Below are 17,870 nucleotides of genomic sequence, written 5' to 3' on the forward strand. Positions count from 1 at the left end.
ACATAGGAGGTTTTCTGGTGGGAGTAAAAGTTCTTTTTAGCCTTTGTGTCTTATTTATAAGAAAGTTAAGGTGGAGATAGTGAGTTAACTAGGTACTCATTTAGCTAAATCTGTGGAAAATTCTTTGAAGACTCTGTGAGGAATGTACAGAACTCTGTCTACATTTCTCTTTCACTTGTCTCTGCAGGAACAGTTGGGTTATAGATATAGAACAGGGGTTCTCTCAGCCAGAGTAGCAGGTGAAATCAACATGGACAATAGCAGGTGCTTTGGAAATACACAGCATCGTCAGTGGTTGTAATATTGACTGACTGCATGTGCATTTCTTTCTAAGCTCTCTTGGGCTTTGTGCTCCAGGCTGAATAGGTGAAGTGATAAAATACCTCTGTAGGTTCTGAAGACAGTTTTTCCTAGCGAGGAATCACAGATATTTCCTGTCCTTATGTAAAATGTGGAAAAAGCACTTCAAACTGTAGCAAATGGCAGCTCCCAGACACAGTCTCAATTCACAGCTGAGCAGGCAGGGAAACCCTTCCCGGGTTTTCATGCAGGAGACACATGACTCCTTGTGAGCCGTGCAGATCTGTTAACTCCCTGATATGACCAGGCTTCTCTTTGTATTGTTGTCATTCTGAACAAACAGTGCTTTATATAGAGACCTCAGTGTCATCAGCCTGGAGGGAGCAGTGGTGCAGGTGATCTTGGGCTGGCTGCTCTAAACCCCAGAAGCCCACCACAAACTCATCCTCCAAATGTGGGTCAAGGATTCCTCCCTTATTTGGGAGGCCTAGATGACCTGGGGAGGGCCCAAGTGAAGGAGGGAAGTGCACAGAAACCGAAGCTGCAATAAACTCAGGAATGATGCAGGAATAAAGCATCTGTTCAATTTTTTTCAGATTAGCCGCTTTAGAAGAGCTGCTGTAAATGATCAAGGCACATGCATCTATTGAAGGAGTGTTTCTGGTATGGTTCAAAATTGAATACTAATTGGTTGTATTTCTGTAGGAAAATCAGCACAAGACTGAAATCACTATACTGCTAAAAGATGATGTGCCTCAGCATTTGCTTAGGCTGTGTATAGTCTAACATATGGAGTCTTTGCAGTCCTACTTGGAACCTACAGTAGCTCTATATATACTTCTTTGCAAAAATGAAGCAGCAGTATTTTTATAGTGGTTATTGACACCTATACATATGTGATCACGATTATTTTTCATAATTATGTATTTTAAGATAAGGCAAGATATGTAATAAAAAGTGTTAATACTAAAATTAGAATATCAGTCCTGACGTAGATGTTGAATTGTTGTTTTTCTGGTAGTGGTCAATAAACAAGAAGTAGCTGAGGTTTTTGCTGGCCAAATTAGATCTGGTTAAGTTAATCACAAGTTACTTGTGTTTACCCTCTATAGCATCCGTTTACTGGAAGTTATGTGTATGTACTGAGAATGGGAAATGGACCTGGAGGCTTTTTGTGCTAGTATCAAAGATTGATACATTTTTTGTTAATTTCACCTATACCATGTAATGGTATATAAAATAGAATAAGAAATGTTATTATAATGATCTGAACAGGCTCACTTAATGATATACAGCTACTTACCTATCTACCTTCCTTTTTTTGGTAAAAATATAACTCTAAGTCAAAGCCTTTCTCTAATATTAATGACTAGAATCTTATTAAAAATCAGATCTCATTAAGTACACCATCAGTATTAAAATAGTGTATCCTAAATCTCAGTCATTTAGAAATGATCCATGCCTGAAAAGACTAAATGAGGAGCTCACCAATTAGTGTAAATGTCTTACTGGAACAGAAAGTGACTTCAAAGAACTTGATTATATATTTGGGTTTTCTAATATATATATTTTCTTTTTTTCTGAAGTACTTCCAATTTGAAGACAATTTTAAAAACTTTTTTTTGCATAATATTGGAACATTTGAAGCTTTTTTTATCACTTTGGTGTGCAAACCAAATGTAAGGGGCAGATTGAAACATTTAAAAACAATCTCTTTAGTTTTTAGAGATGAAAGGATTGAAAATTAAATGCTAAGTCTTGGGCTGCTTGTGCTCCTCTGCTGCACCACTGTTTGCTCTTATGTGTTTGCTCTTATGTGTTTGGTAGTGGCATTTTATCCCACTACCGAACCCTCCTTGTATTGTGAGCCTTCGTATGAAAACACTCACACTCTGTGTTGTGTCTGCATCTGATCACCTTTGAAAGACGTTTTGGCCCATATTGCAATCAAATGATGTCAAACAGTGCTACAGAATGCCGTAAACCTTGAATTCCCAAACTTCATCCAACTGGCAAGAAAGTGAAACCTCAAGTCCTGCACAGAAGGCTCCCTCCATCATGTGAGGAGTATCCCAGTCTCAGGCTGCTTTAGTTTGTTTCAGGTTATACCTGGGAGTAGCTGGCATTTTCAGCTTCCAGTCCTCCTTATTTGTGTTGTGCAACATCTGGCAACCAAAAAAACTTTTACTAAAAAGTAGCATTGGATTAGAGTCACATGCTGTGTCAGGGACAGCTTGGAAAGAAAGCAAGTATTGTATCATCTTGTGTGCAACATCCCTATGCTGTTGCCTGGTTTTCCTAGTAACAGATGCAGCCTGGTTTTAAATTTGGATTATTTTGCTGATTTTTTTTTTTTTTTAAACGGCAATGATTCCTAGTTTCCACAGAAATTTAAGCAATGCTGAGGCTTGTTTTGGCCATTCTGCAAGGGACACTGCATAATTCAGACTTGAACCTTTTGGCTGTGGCACTGCATAGTGAAGATGTGTGTCAATTCCTTATCGTTGCTAAACCTCCTTTGTGTTCTCTGTTGGAGTGGGAAGCAGAGAAAGAACAGTACATCAAAGCAAATGGTATATTTTTGTAATGCCATGTGTATAAATATTTATATAATGGTTGTAGTTTCCATATTAAGTGCCAACAAAAGTTTTTAAAAATCTACCTCAGAGCTGTAGGTCTAAAAATGCATGGTAAGTGAATAAACCATTTAAATAGTGAGGATTTAAATGGGAAGCTGAGGGGGAGGGTGTAACTACAGTCTCATGTACTGCTGTAGGAACAGGAAGAGGCTCAGATGTATTTAAAAAAACACATGGGGGAGAATGTCTAATTTCCATCTCATGCTGTATCAGATTCCTCACTCCTTAGCTTTTGTTAATCCTCCAGGATTTTTAGAAATTATTGTTTTATGAAAAATGTAACTATATATAGTGGGTATATATTATAAATGTACACAAAATTATGTAGTTTTCAAAGACAGGATAAAACCCATTATTGCAGTAAGAAACACTTTTCTATTACCTCTAACAGTGTTTTCCACATCCCTCCATTTCAAAGAGAAGTGAAATGGATCAGCATGAGGAATCTGTTCATACTGGTTCCCAGCTGTGGTTATGTCAGTGGAGATAAATTCACGTCCTCAGATATTACCCTTTCCTGAGCACCAATTGCACACACCTTAAATTCCAGTCTGACAAAACCAAAGCTTTCTGAGGTGTTCATCTGCTCTCTCAGCAAGGTTTTGAGGTTTCACAGTGTTTGTACAAGGAGTTTCAAGGCCTATGTGACTAAATAAAAATAGCCCCAGCTGCAGTAAATGGCAGCTTTTCTTTGCCTTCCTTTTGGAGGAGTGAAGGTCAGAGATATACATTTATTTCCTTTGTTGGTGGAGGTTTTCCATGCCCTTCCAGCCCTTTTCTGTCTGCTGACCAGCTGGTTGTTAGCAGCTGATGGCAGAGGAGCAGAATCTGCCTTTCTAAGCAGAATTTGCCATTCTGATCAGACTGGCCAGTGCATCTTGCAGGAAACTCCTGAAACTAAAAGTCCAGTTGTTGTCCTTTAGTCACTTTTTTTTATAATATGTACCAAATCTGAGTAGGCTTTCATTCAGTTTGTAATCTAGGAGTGAATTAAATGTCCTTTCTATCAGATTTGTTTACCCCTCGCCTCAGGAAACTGGGAAGAGTATCCTGCCTCTTTCCTCAAACCATTGTGTTCAAGGTTTTGTGTGGAGTTTAAATGAAGCATTTTTGTGTAGGTGTATTTTCTAGAAGAGTGAGAAAAGTCCAATGTGTTTATTTATTTGTTTACTTACTTACTTACTTATTTATTTCATGTCACCCTAAAAACTGTTTTTGCAGACAAACTGCGTTTGCCTGTTTGCTTTTGTAAAAGATATGTTTATGTGAGTATACACCTTGGTGATTTCCACAGGGTTGGACCCTCTGTGCTTTTGCATGATGTACTGTACCTTGCAGAAGTTACCTCTGGGTTATTGTAATACCACCTTTCCATTAACTAACAGACTATAAAAAAAAATTTAAATAAAATGCCCTTGGGGATAGTAAATGACAAACTTCTCTGAATGTTGTTTCTAAGAGCCTTGCAGCCCAATCTCCTAAAAGGAGCACCTGCAATCTGGCTTTATAGCTGATACACAGCTAGTTGGTAGACAAAAACCTTGCTAGGATTTCAATTTACAACCTATGATACATAGGATTCTTTCTTCCTTGTAATGCTTTAAACTGAAATTGAATTTTAAATTAACTTGACATTGTGCTATTTTCAAGTCAGATAAATAACTGTGTTCCTTTTCCCTTTCCCATAATGTATTTGATATCTGTCTATGATAGTTTTTCCTGAATTGATATTACAATTATACATTTGCCTGTCCTTACTTTCCTTAGAAAAAAAGAAGTGAAACATAATCATGTAGCTGTAGGAAGTATTGTTTGCACTTTGACAATTATATAGCTTTGTAGTTTTGGAATTTGCCAGTTTTATTTCTGTTGCTCACTGTAAAAGCTTGTGGTTTATTTCTGTGGTTTTTCACATAACTTTGATCAAACAGTGGCCTTCAGGGTTCTTTGAACCTTCATGCATGTAGGTATCTTCCTTTTGCTTTAATTCATCAGAAGGCCACATTCTTCTCTTCAATACCCCATTTGCAACTTCACTGTGTAAATTAACAATCAACAGTGTTAATGAAACAATGTCTCAAGTCACCAAACTTCCATAGTTTGGGGCTTGGGGTGCTTTTTTTAAAAGAAACCCACAAACTTGTTTGCAGTTTTTTAAGCTCTTAGACCCACACTATGCAGGTATACATGCTTGTGTAACACACCAGGTAGTTATGATGTGGTCAGTGGTGTCTTAATCTGACACCTAGTAGCATAAATCTTTTTTATATTTGCTAGATGATGCCACTGGGAAGAATGTTATAGAAGAGTGTCCTTAAAAAAAAGAGGGATGAATTCTAGGTATTTTTCAGAGAATTAAATAAATGTCCATGTTTCTAAATGTGCTTGTACAGTAGGAAGGAAGACTTTTACAGTAGAACTGCTTGTGGTTTGGTTTTTTCCTCCTAATTCTCACACATTTAAGTGAACAAACATTTCTCATGAAACTGTATCTCGAAGAGCTTACACTGAAGGACATACAGTGGTAGAATTTACAATGTTGGTGTGCTGAGAAAAATCTATTTCTTCTGTCCTGGTAAAAAATGTGGATAACAACATGGGTCCTTATGTGTAACTTGCAATAAAGTATTGAAGTACATCCCTCCCTCCCTTCTCTCCACAGGAAAGTGTTCTCCAAACAGCTCCCATTTTGTACCTTCTGGCTTCCTGCAGGACATTAGCATTCCGGGAAGAGTTTCACTAGCCCCTAGGCTTTAACAGTGGTCAGGACAGGCAGAAGGAAAAATTACTAAATAGTTCCCCTCTTAGGCTTGGGGCTTGAATTGAAACTAGGGGGCTTTGGGAATGTATTAAAGAACACTGCTTTCCTTGCTCCTTCTTTCCCTATGACCTTGCTATCCAATACCAGTATGACCCAAGATCCTGGCTGTTTTTATTAGCAAGCACAATGAAGAAATATTTGGAATATTTCATTTCTCTGAGTGTATTAACAAAGGAGAAAAAAAATGCCTCTACCTTAAACAGGACAAGAAGTTATGCAGACCTGCCCAACTGAGACAGAAATTCTCTTCGGGAAAGGAATGCCACATGAAATTGGAAAGTTATCCTTCGATCAAATAAGAGTGAAATACCAGAACTTTAGTTTGGGTGCTTTTCACTGTTTTATAGTCTTGTCATCCCTTCACTATGTCCACCCCTTTCCCCCGCACTTCCCAAAGGTATTCTAATGGAAAAGCTTTCTTTCCAAGATATTTACACAAGGAAGGCATTTGACAGAAGAAGAGATTTCTTCTGATCAAAAGCATCTTAGTGTGCTATGATCTTTCCCCAGAACTTTACTAAACATGCAGAAAAAGGACTCTTGCTCCATACCCTGTGCAGTTACAGATCCTTTGGGTGGACTTTGTCATTGCACATTCTGGGCCGTGTGCCTGAGCCTATCTAGGCATATTTGTTTGAGTCTCAGCCCAGGATATATGCCAAAGAGATTAGACTTCATCTTTCATCCCAGGGAGAAGAGAGCCTAAATGGGTTTATCGTGGAGTTTTCATTCACTCTGTCATTTCTCCCTTCTTTATAGTTCATTGCTAGACTTCTAATTTTTCCTGACAGCAGTGCACACCCCTGCAGCTGGCCTTGCATAATGATTCCCTCCTCCTAGACAGACACAAGAGTGGATGCATAAATCTCCTGCCATCAGGGTGCCTCCTTTAGCAGATCCTGCCCCCTCTCCCCCTTGGAAGAAGATCTGTCCCCTCTGCAGCACTCTCATTTACCACCTACTAGTTTTGCCCGCTGCGCCAAGATGCTGCCTGTGACCATTATCCTGCCTATGCTAAACATCAGGAAATGGTTCTTTTTGGACAAAAATACAACCATTTTTTTTCTTCTAATGATGATTATTAGTGAAAATTGGAATGCCTTTGGCAATTGTATTTGATGCAAACATTACAACATACAGCAGTGAGCTTCTGTGAAAAGCAAGAGCTGACTGATGGTTTGAAATAGGAGCCAGAAGATGAGAAGGACTGTCAGGAGCAAGAATTTTGACTGAAATATAGGTCTTTAGAAGGTCTTAAGTTAGAGACCCTTGTGTTCTCTGAGGCCCTGTATTAACTCAAAATGATTACTTTGAACTATCAGGTAAGGGCAGTGCTGTCAAATCCAGGGCTTCCCAGCTGTTGGACTCATCAAGCACATTGACAGTTTATAAATCAGACGGGACTTGTGGTCCATTTACAAAGAATTGTTTGAAAATCTCTTCCTTAGCCCTTCATCCTCGCTTATGGCAGTGGAATATTGCAGCTGGCTAAAAATCAGCACAAGACTAGTTTAAAAGGCAGCAATATCTGTTCCTGTCCTGTTCCAAAAAGCAGGCACAGGGTGAATGTGTAGTGTACGGCAAGAGCTTCATCATCCTTTACCAGCAGTAAAAATATAGGTTAACCCCTTTGGTCTTCCAAGAGACTAATCCAAAAAATACTAGATTTCTCAAATAGGTACATGGTATTAGCAAAGTGCCGATAGTCTGATATTCATAGTTGCTTTTAAAATTAAATTATAATTTTTCTTCAGCTACAAGTATTTTGCAGTTTTCTCTGCTGCTGTCCTTACGATGATTCATACTGCAGTTATTTTGAAGAGATGGATAAACTACAATTGTTTATATACAAACAGAATATGGCATTGGCTGCCAGAAACCAATCTCGCCAATATTTGGCTTGTAAGGTTGCCTCATGTTTCGTGTTTTGGCTATCAGAGAGAGCAAGCTTAAAATTAATTGAGAAGAATTTCTTTCTTTCTGAATGTATTCAAAGCTAGTGGTATTTTTACCTCTGTAAGTGCTGGAAATTGATTATAAAAGTCAGAGGTGTTAGCAATGTCAGCGACCTTCATCTAGACAGCTGTGATAATAGGCAAGACTTTCCTTAGGACACCTTGCTGTTGCTGACAGGTTTTGTTACATCTGCACCCAATTCTGTATCATTAACAAGTTAAAAAGGATGGATGAGGGAATGTGAATTGTAAATGTAAGAGTGCTCACTCCACTAAATTTACTTGAAAAATGGTCACTTTCTTGAGTCCAATGCCGTTTTGTACTCTTCATGATCTTCTAATTAAACCTGGAGGGTTGTGGATCCAGGCTTTGACATGAGCAGTATTGGCTTTCCTCTTTCCAGAGAAGAGAACAAATCTTCCTCTCTGTGCTGCTGGGGGCAAACTTGTAAACTGGTTTCTATTCCATGCCTTAGTTACTGCTTATAATTAGGAATCTCACTCCTGTGACTTCATGTGCAGAACTACACCCTTGCAGTAGACCTACCTGCCAGCTGAGCATCATGCACAGCTATTCCCAGGATCCTTGAATTTGACTTTACATCTCAACTATTCCTTCTTATACAATGAGCTTTGAAGCAAACTATGGGCATGCTGAAGAAGAAGCCCTCTATGTCTAAAAACAGACTCCTTAGACTCTGTTTGAGGCTAAAGCTCACTTTAAAACTGCTGGTGGTCTTTATTTATTTGAAATAATTTTATTAGAATAAAGCACTACCTGTGGTTCTTGAAAAATGAGAGAAGAAAGAATATGTATCCAGTAGTTTGGTAGACCCACATGAGTGGTTTTCTGAGGAGATTATCCCTTTCTTGCCTTGGTGTTCCCTTGCAGAGTAGCAGCAATAGAGTCTGATGGCCAATGTGTTGCTCGGATTTAGAAAAAAGGCGTATGCAGTTCTTGGAGAAGGGAGAAGACAGCAATGATGGAAGTGTCAGAGCAACAGGAATAAGTCTCTGTTGGATTTAAGGAGAAATTTCCAGTCCCATATGTCATTCCTTTGCCTTAATGATGGAAAAAAGCTATTTTTTATTTTAATATCTTGTCTTTATATTTTAGGACTGGAATTCTTGCACTTTATTCCCTGGACATCTATTAAGTAATGTCTTTATTTCTTTCTGCTGAGAGCAGGTACACAGAGAAATCTTCTGAGAGTCTCTTTGAAAAGTCAGCTTTTTACTGTGCAGTAAACCTATCAGCCAGCTAAAAGTTTTGGCTCATGGACATGGTGGATGCAGCGGGAGTTGAGGGCTGGGAAGTGGCTGTGTGATATCCACAAGAGATGTGGGGTTGTGCATGACCTTGTGCCTTAGCAGAGGGAGGAGGTATTACCAGGAGGATGGTGCTGGCAGGGAGAGGTGTGGAGCTTGCAAGGCATCCCACTGCTTTCCCTGCAGACGAGTCTGGCAGCCCTGTGACACGACAGCCTGATTTTAAGAATAGTGTCCTGCCTTCAGAATTACATGTAGAAAATGTATTACTGTAAAGTTGGAGTTTCTTCTATAGTAAATACCAACACTGTCTTTTACCTCTAAGTCCTTCCTTAGCATTACCTAACAGAGGACTTAGGATATGTTGTCTTAATTTTCTTACCAGGTTAGTTTTACCTAAATGCATTGAATCCTTTCAGTTTGTGGCACATGAGAAGATACTTCTGATAATTTGAGATTAAAATAACTTTTAAAGAGTTTTCATATGTAAAATGCTTATAGATTTGGACTGTTGAAAGATTCCTTGTTGGAGAAGACGCATACAGTGAAGGTGGTGGCAAACATGAAAAAAAAACTTTCCTAGTTCTTTACTATGTATTTCCTTTTATTTTTAGATGGAAATAAAAATTTAATCAGGCTAAACCTTACTTTCCATACTCAATTATTCCCCAGAAAGTTGAAATAAGTATAGATGCAGGCTTTTCAAGACTATGCCCCTAGAAACTAATTTCTGAAGCAAAAGGAAACTGCAAGGTGACATTGCTTTCGAAAATTGACCCTTAATAAAGGGCTTCATTTAGGCATACATCCTTGAAAATGGATGGTGAAATGTGTAAGGGTTGAGAGGGAGAGGGGAAAAACAGAGGTACAAGGGAATGATACTAGATGAAAGTACAAGGTAATTTAAGAATTTTATTAATGTCCCTACTTAAAATTAGCACTGGTTGGTTTGGTCACTCAAACAGTGACACCTCAAAGCAAAATTTTTACCATGAAGTTTTCTTGCTACACATTGGGCTTGAATAAATTTGTTATTTGCAATTTGTTAAATGGGTCTAGTGTTATCTGCTAGAAAAGCAGCCCCTCCAAGGCAGAGTTAGAATGCTCTGTAGATAGCTTTCTAGTGCTTTGTGTGTCCCCAGGATACTTTGTGAGGGCATCTGCAGTGGAGAAAAGCAGAGAACCATGCTTATCAATAATGGCAGCTGTAATGAGTTTCCCCTTCTATGAGGCTGTGTTGAATCTCCAGCAGTTAGGCAGTGTGAACATGTCGCTCTGTCTTGGGTGTGTAATGTTGCATGGCTCCTGTGCTGAGGGAGCTGAGCGCCTGTTTTGTTGTTCCAGGTGAGAAGAACTGAGGGAGACAGCCCAGGGCTTAGTTCTGGGGCGCAGCTGGTACCCACTGGAGCACAGCTGAACAAGACTAAACACTGACACTGCCTTGTCTCCCCCTGCAGTCCCAGCAGAAGTGGGTTCTTGTTTCCCAAGCTGTGGTGAGCACACAGACTTCTCATGTGAATTTTCTGTTTTCAGGTAAGCTCATTTTTCCCTTTTTTTAATACATTAGAGTTTCTAAAGGGGAAATTATATATATTATATATTATTATGTATTATGGTTTTTTAGACAATTTTTTTGCTATTCATCAAGACTTTAATTAATTTTAAATTAAATGCTGGAGCATTTAATAAATGTTTATTGCTACTAATGGAGATAAAACTTGTAGGAGCCAGTCTTGCAAGAGGCATTAAAAATCAGCAAGGAAAAAAAAAGAGAAAGCAAGAATAGCTTGGCAGAGGTTCTGTATTTATAAACCTATTTATAGATTATGTTCTGGGTAGAAGAGCAGGTTTGTGCCTCTGCCAGCAACATGCTGCAGCCTACTGCTGTGCTAGTGCTTGCCCTAATTTTGCACTTACGTTCTGAGTCTCCCAGGGGGATGCTGAGCAGATGTGTGATTGACCTGAATCTCGAAGGTGCTTGAGTTTGACTGTGACTGAGGATGATCGGAGAGATTTGATCACCTTCTTTTCCAGGATCTGTTCATGTTGGTTAGCATGTGTTGGCTTGGCAGGCTTCTCAGAAACCAGCTCGTAAAACCTTCTTCTTTGTTCTGAAGTGGACAAAGAGATCTGAAGCAAATTGAGAGAGGGGTTTCACAAACATGACTCTTGGGCTGTTTTTTTAGCTGCAAAGTGGTTTAAAGCTGTTTTGGCAGCTTTCTTGGTGCTCGTGATGCTCCTGGAGCTGCCCCTGCTGGGAGCTCTGGTTCCAGCCTGGCACGTGCCTGGAGAGGAAGGCGAGTGGTGGTGCTGGGATCATGTGTGCCACCTTCATCACAGCTGCCAGTAATAATTGTCCATAGACTGTTCTTTTCGGCAGATAGCACTTAGCCTTTCCAGCAAGAGAAATGTGTCTCCTGTCCCACACCAAAGAGAAGGGAAACAGTGGGAGGGGAAAATAAAATTTACAAAGAGCCAAGTTACAGAAACAAGTGTATATTCAACTGTTTAGCTAGTAATCTGGCCACATGCCAGTTTAGGAGGGGTTTTGTTTAGATTTGTTGTTGGTGTTGTTTTGGATGCTTCAGATCTTTAAGTTTTGTTTTCCCTTAAAAACTTTCCATGCATGTGAGCTGCAGAATGAATTAAAATGAAGACAGCTGTTCTAAACAAAAAAAGTATTCTGCCTTTGCACATCCAATTAGGTACCTAAAATCATGATTTTTTCAAATGTAGGAAAAAGCATGGGATCACACAGAAATAACCACTATTTAAGCTTATTTAGAAAGGTACATCAGGAAAGATGAGTATCACTGAGGAACAAAGGTGGGTCCTGTGAGGGATGTGAATGTAAGGAGTGGACTTACTGAAAGCAAGTAATAGCAGAGTAATTTTGCTGTGGAATTTTAAACCAATTATGTGCATAACAGAGTATATGTTCTGAAACTAGTCAGAAGTGCTTTCTGTGGGTATAGCTTACATGGTTTTAGAAAGCCTCTGCCTGGCCAGGGTTAGTGCTCCCACATCAGAGACGACCTGGGTTCTTGCATGTTTGGCTGTACATCATCCCCTAGCTGAAAGTCAGCCTTTCTCAATCTGCCTCTCCCATAGCAAATATTTTAAAAAATGCACAAAGGTGTGTCTGATAATACCCAGTGCCTCAGCTTGTTCCTATGTCTGACTGAGAAGTCTGGTGTTCAAAAGGAGCTTGATGTTAGATTTTGTAGTTATTAAATGTTTTGATAAGCTGCATCAAACTACATCAACTTTTACTGAAATTACTTCGAGTTTCACATAACTGGACTGATTAAAGGTGGTGTTTCAAGAAGCCTTCACTGATCTAGTTGTTTCTTGACTGTTCTTTTGAAAGGGAAATTAGCATCCTTGTGCTTTTTAATAAAACGAGACGAATACTAAAAATCCACTGTCAGCAGTTTGGCTTGAACACCAAGGCAAGTGGGTTACTGCTTTACAGAACGTGGAGGATATTAAATGTGGATATTAATTTTCTTCTTTCCTCCATCACAAAGAAAATAGAAATGCTCACCCAAGAGTGGAAAACGGTTTTTGGGATTCCTCAGCAACTGGGAACTTTGATGCATAGTGACTGGTTTTTTTCTCTTGTTTTTTTTCTTCCCTTTTTTTTTTTTTACAACCATTTAAGCACCTACATGGTAGTGCTTAAAAAGTGAAACAAAAACTAGGAGATCTCTACTAAACTTTCTTTTGTTTCTAGGAGTTTTCAACGAAGCTCATTAATCTTCAAAGTTTTTCCTTTAAATGGGTGGCCAGTGTAAGCATTTCTGCAAATTCATTTCGTTAGAAGATTCTGTCTCTGAAGTTGTTCAAGTAGGCATAGCTGCAAATCTGATTCACTTGTGCGGCAGTGAACTTCACATGTAAATCGTGCTTCTAGTAAGTCAGTATTGTGCTAGAAGGTGCTAATGGCTGCCATCAATCAGAGGACTGGTAAAAGTTGTTCTCCTCTTCTCCCCCAGACTAAATGAGACAGCAATTAAATGCCCTTTTGTTGAGTGATAGCTGGGACAATGGAAATCAATGTCCAAAGCACAAAGGAGAATGGCAAGTCTTAAGTATAAGCTAAACCATGTGTCCCAAGGGATTGGCATGTTGATTTGCTTGCAGCTGAAAGGGTATATGAAAGGAATAACTGGTAGCATAGACAGCAGTAATGGAAAGGAAAAGCAGTAGTGCTCCTTTGGAGCGGAGCCAGGAGGGAGCTGGGAAGACTTCTCGATGGGACTGTGCTGCCATGATCTTGCCTCCATGCAGCCCCGGCTCAGCTGACAGTACAAATTTGAACTGGAACAGGCCCTGGTATAAGATCATAATCAGAAAATATGATACGAAGTTTGTTAGTGGTATGTTTTTATACTGCCTGCTCGAGAACTTGCAGTATCTGGTCTGGTGTGAAGCCTACTGATACAAACTTCACCTTTCAGCTTTTCTGAAAGTACTTCACCTGGCAGGATGGGTTAATGTTCAACCAGTGCTGTTACTGCAGGGGTTTAGATACCTGGAACAGGATTTGCTGTTCCTCTAAATGCCATCACTTTGTTCCCGAGTGCTTGACAGGTGCAAAACTTGCTCTGTATCTCTCCTAAATAAAATTGCACTATAAGAAAGCCCAGTTTGCTCATCCGTTTCCTGTAGATGCAAACAATGCCTTGAGACTCTTAAACCACAACACACTAATTTTGTTTAAAGGACATGCAATCACTTAGGTGGCTGAACGTGTTTTGCCTGTCTTCTTCACTCCAAACCTGCTCCAAAGCTAATTATGTCAATGGGACACTTCCTTTTGACGCCAGCTCACAATTCTGCCTTAGCTTTATTGCCTTGCTGAAAAGGCCTTAAGTTACACAGGGCTGCTTTGTCTCTGATCTGTGTGGGTTTTTTGTTTTTGTTGAGGGTGGTTTTTTCTGCTTTTGTGCAAAATTGTAAATGCATTGAGAACAACAAGCCATTGCTTTTACTAATGGCAAAGTGCACTGCTGTCATGCAGCTCATATGCTGTTGGCAGAGACTGTGGCTATATGATGTTTTGTGGCAGCTGAACTCAACTGAGAGAAAGCCTTTTGCAAGTTTAGGACTTGAAAGAAATGTTACAGTAAAAAATTATTTTATTTTTGTGCCTGAAAAGTATTACACACAGATGACCAGAGTCATCTGAAGTAATACTAGAATCTGATCAAAAGAAAATACATCTGTTTGGAGAGCTCTGTATTGAATTTGTTCTGTGGGGTGCTATATCTGTTACAGCTCCTTTGAGGGCTTGAATGAAAAAAACGAAACTACCTGTATTAAGGGATCCCCAGAAATCATCAGGCATTAGGAATGGATTCATACAAACCTGTTAGCTGGTGTTCCTTGTCCTTATTGCTCAGTGATAAGGCACTGTCTTTTCCTTTTGTCCCCATCAGGGAGACACTTGCTCTTCAAACTCATGTTCTACTGCACTCATGTTTCCTCTTTTACAATATTGACAATTGCTGTGAATGACACACTTCAAAATCCCCTCATCTTCATATCAATTCAGGTGTTCACCTTTGATATTGACTCTGGTTCTAGCCATGACTTGCACCTCACTTCTGTATGGGCACAACAATACACTACCACATTATCAGCATGAGTATCATACTTTGAACCTTTCAATGAAGACCTTGGATTACTGATGCGATCATTATTACCAATACTGATACCTTTTTTTAAATATTAAAACATTCTTATCAATAATTGTTTAATAAGAAATTCTACAATGTAGCCAGGATGATCACAGAGTTGTGAGAGTTGAAAAGCTATTTATACTGTTTTATATTTAATTACTATGTGTGTGATTTTGAATAATCACAGATTAGGCTTTTTTAAGCATCTACTTCTGTATTGCAAGCCTTCAGCAGTTCAATAAAGCAGAACCATTGACTGCTATTTGATGTGTCCATTACCTCCTGCAAATGGTTTGGAATACAATGGAGTCGCATGCAGACTTCAGAGCTGTCATGACAGGTATTAAGAATGTGTCAAATCCCAGTGATGACTGATAACATATCTGTCATTTGTGATGGGATTATTAGGAAGAGGAAAGCCAATGGGAGAAAGATACTCTAGGAAAAAAAGAGGGGGGAGGGGAAGAGAGAAAGAGAGAGGATTTACTCTTCTTCCGAGCTGCCTGGTTTAATTAAGCCTTGTCTAGTCCCTAAACAAATCTATTAAGTTTCTGAATGGTTTGGCAGCTTACGTGCTTCAAAGCTGCTGCAGTAATGTATAATGCGCTGGTGGCCATCCAGGCTGGATGGCTTGGAGAGGAGCAGTTGTTCTGAAGGTGAGCAGGAGGCCAAAGGATGGTTTCAGGTTTGATAAGCAGAGATGGAGAGCAGAGAGAAGACCTGTGTGAAGACCAAGCTGTACTTGTTGTGACACAGAGTGAACTATGTTTGACTGATGTTTAAGTGGTCTTTGGTATGTGAGAGCCACATAGGGACCTAACCAAAACCAAAACACTGTCAGGTGACTTTGTACCCTATTCCTCACAGTCACCAACAGCAAATCAGCTGACCTTAACTGCTCATATCTACCTGGTATCACACAGCAGAGGCAGGCCAAGCCCACCCTGCTCCAGATGAGCCCACTGCTCTCCTCCAGTGAGGCAAGCTCCTCTCACAGGTGAAGTGACTCCACGGCAGTCCAGCCATGAGACAGGCAGCGTTGATGGGGCTGTGGAGTGGGCAGCCAGCCTCTTGTCCCTGCTGAAGCATGTGACAATGTCTGGAGTGGGCTCTGAGGCTGCGGAGTGAGCCGTGGCAGGGATGGCGATGGTACCCACAGTGTGTGTGTTCCACAGCAGGATGCCTTGTGTGTACTGTAAGGGAAGAGCAGGCACAGGGCCATTGCAGCACACCCATGGGCTTACTCACTTGCTTACCTCATGGAAACTTGCTCACCTGCCCAGGCCCTCGGGAAAGACCTTTTATTTTTTCCCATCTCTAATTGCATGTTTACCCCACCCACAGAGGCTGACTGAGCAAAGATCGAAGTGCAACCTAAAGCAAGGACACCAGCTTTTAAATGTGATATATTGCAGCCTAATTAATTTCCCAAGATAGTTCTCTCAAGGGCCTGGTGGCAACCATCCCAAAACAGTGATTGGGATATACAAAGCTGGTTTAGCTTAAGGGATGTTGAAGGAGCCTGATTATTTTTTTATTATTTTTTTTTGCTCCAGAAGCTGAACTCAGCATTTCTTCACAGTACCTTGAACTGTACACCCAGAAACTATTAATCATACTGTAAAATCTTGGCTTCAGCTTCCTCCTTTAATACATAGGAGATTACGAGTTTTTAACATGTCTATCTGGCTGGCAGTACCTCCTTTCATACTGATTAAATTTGATTTTGAAAAGTGGAAGGGCTGTGGAGAATGGTGCTGCAGTGAAGAGCCTTTCTCCACTGGTTACAGGTTTGATTTTGACCCCAGGTAGATGCAACAATGATGTTCATGTATATTGATGATAGGCAGCCTACAATGCCTTACTTTCCTCTTCAGTGGCTATTCCTTAGGGGGGAGGCTCTGGTGCAAATAGGGACTGCTGGCAACATTCACTGTCTACTTTATTTTCTTTTTTTCCCACAGAGCTCTCATTGTGTTTTATCAGCTTCCATGTTTGATAGATTTGCATCCTGAATGGGTTTTCTGTCCCAAGAAAGGACTACAGTAAAATGCACATAAGCTTGGAGTACTTCCTCGAGGGAAGCTATTCCTTCCCTGTATTCTCTCTGCTCTCTCCAATGCACTAAATATTGTCAGTTTAAAAGAAGCAATAGCAACACTTATCTGGGAGCTATTGCAGAAGTTGACTTGAGACTCAGTTTTGGTTTTTTTCATTTTGCTGTACGTGAAGTGTCCTGAGATAACACAGAAAATTATGAGGTTGAGGGAGTCACCCCTGAAGATCACTGAACTTTCACTAAAATTCCTTTTAGGATCCAAGATCAACAGTGCCCTGCATGGTGCTCAGTTTTACATGTGCTCACACTTAGCTACAGTTCAGTTCTTGATTTATTTTTTAATTTAATGGTAGGATTAGGAGCGTCATTTGAAAACCAAACTATCACTAGCATCCAATTTAAATACAAAAGGATATCTTGAACCTGAAAAAAACCCCAGCTTAACAAAGAAAGACCTTTTTAAGTCTAACTCTTGAGTTCATTGCATATTTGAATGAAAACTGATCTCTGTGTTTGTTTGGACAAAGTAAAACATTTGAAAAATTAAAGATATCACTGGTGGTTGGTGGTTGCTCCTTGGGGGAGGGGAGGCTGAAGGCAAAATATTGCAAAATTACTTTTGCTGATAACAAACAAAGCCCAGTGGGAAATTTCTGTTTTGAAAATATGTAACTATTGACATGAGGATGTTCGAATATTTTTAGTGCTGATAAAGGAAAGAAACATTTATTGGAGTTTTGGAAATCTTGAACAAAAATACTTGTTAAGTTCTGGTTGCTCTATTCTGGATGGTAGCATTACACTATGTATAGGGAATTTTTTTTCAGCTGTGTGTTTCCTCTATTGTTTCCACTTCTAAGCCTTTTACACTGTATTTAGAGGAGAGGGAATAAGAGAGAGAAAGAGAAGTTTGGTCATAAGGAGAATAGTGTGCTGCACAAGTGTCTTTGATAAGACTTTCAAGGTGGTGTTTGCAAGTTGAAAGGTTACAGCTAAACCTAGGAAAAGCTAAAAAAATTGTACTAATTTTAATTGTAGTGTAAAGCTTTAGTATTATCATATGAAAAGGACCAATGATGCCTTGACTTGCTTGATAAAATAAGAATCTGTTCACGATAATGACCATTAACTCACTGACAG

At 39.6% G+C, this 17,870-nt stretch overlaps 1 protein-coding gene across 9 annotated transcripts in view; it reads left to right on the plus strand.

Annotated features, from left to right (window-relative positions):
- Window positions 1-17,870, plus strand: part of PLXNB2 (plexin B2) — a 262,497-nt gene that overhangs the window by 75,357 nt on the left and 169,270 nt on the right. For 4 of the 9 annotated variants that reach the window (XM_051795629.1, XM_051795621.1, XM_051795630.1 and 1 more), the window contains exon 3: window positions 10,329-10,517. The exons of 2 other annotated variants lie outside the window; for them this stretch is intronic. The gene's annotated coding sequence lies outside the window, so the exon portion shown is untranslated. The remainder of the gene's footprint in view (window positions 1-10,328; window positions 10,518-17,870) is intronic. 3 more of the 9 variants (XM_051795623.1, XM_051795631.1, XM_051795624.1) reach the window with 1 other exon arrangement.

Source organism: Manacus candei, unplaced genomic scaffold (genome assembly GCF_025592945.1).
Source record: "Manacus candei isolate 608988 ecotype Guabito, Panama unplaced genomic scaffold, ASM2559294v1 h1tg000043l, whole genome shotgun sequence".
Lineage (NCBI taxonomy): Eukaryota > Metazoa > Chordata > Aves > Passeriformes > Pipridae > Manacus > Manacus candei.